This window comes from Galeopterus variegatus, unplaced genomic scaffold (assembly GCF_000696425.1).
Source record: "Galeopterus variegatus unplaced genomic scaffold, G_variegatus-3.0.2 Scaffold18829, whole genome shotgun sequence".
NCBI classification, from domain to species: domain Eukaryota; kingdom Metazoa; phylum Chordata; class Mammalia; order Dermoptera; family Cynocephalidae; genus Galeopterus; species Galeopterus variegatus.
The window spans coordinates 27973-28706 of record NW_007744940.1 but is presented as its reverse complement, the minus strand read 5'-3'; positions in this window follow the sequence as shown (position 1 = coordinate 28706).

The window sequence follows — 734 nt, the reverse complement described above, 5'->3', positions numbered from 1 at the left end:
TAACTAGGCTCAGTGAGTGAGGCTGTGAGGGCATAGTTCAGGGCTTAACTGATTCCTCAGGAATAGCCTCTGCTACGGAAATTCCCAGGTAGAGATTAACTACTTGCTCTCCAGCTTCAGAGATTTATTAACCAGATGAAATGTCTGACTTGATCTTGTAATTTTATGATTCTAATTTAACAATTTCCCAAACAGTACTTTCTACTGTGTCTCCAAATAAAGTTCCTTTATATTTTCATAAATCCAGAGAAAATCTTTATGTCTNCCGAACCCTCGGCGGGAGCACCACCACGCTCCCAAGCGGTGCACTGTAGCAGTGCGCCACCAGGCCGGCCCATAACTCAAACTTTTTAACCATGTTTACTTAAAAACATTATTGTGATAAGAGACAGACCTAGGGAGCATAGTGTATTTAATATTTTTCCCCTTTCTTGCAAACTTTGGAATATATTTCAATTTAAAATAAGAAGCCCCAAAATATAATATTTCTTTTGATAAACACAGACATACAAAGGACAACATTAACTACAGAAATGCAACAAAGCCTTAAAATATTTGGCACAGATACAATATTTTAACATTAGTTTATATTAGGTAAATCGACACATTCTATTCCAGCATAAAACCATGCCATTTAAGTTCAAGTGAGCATCTCTATTTTAGGTCCAGTACCGTGATTTTATGCATATTTAACACAACAGCAATGGTCACAATAATAATATTAGTTAGTATTC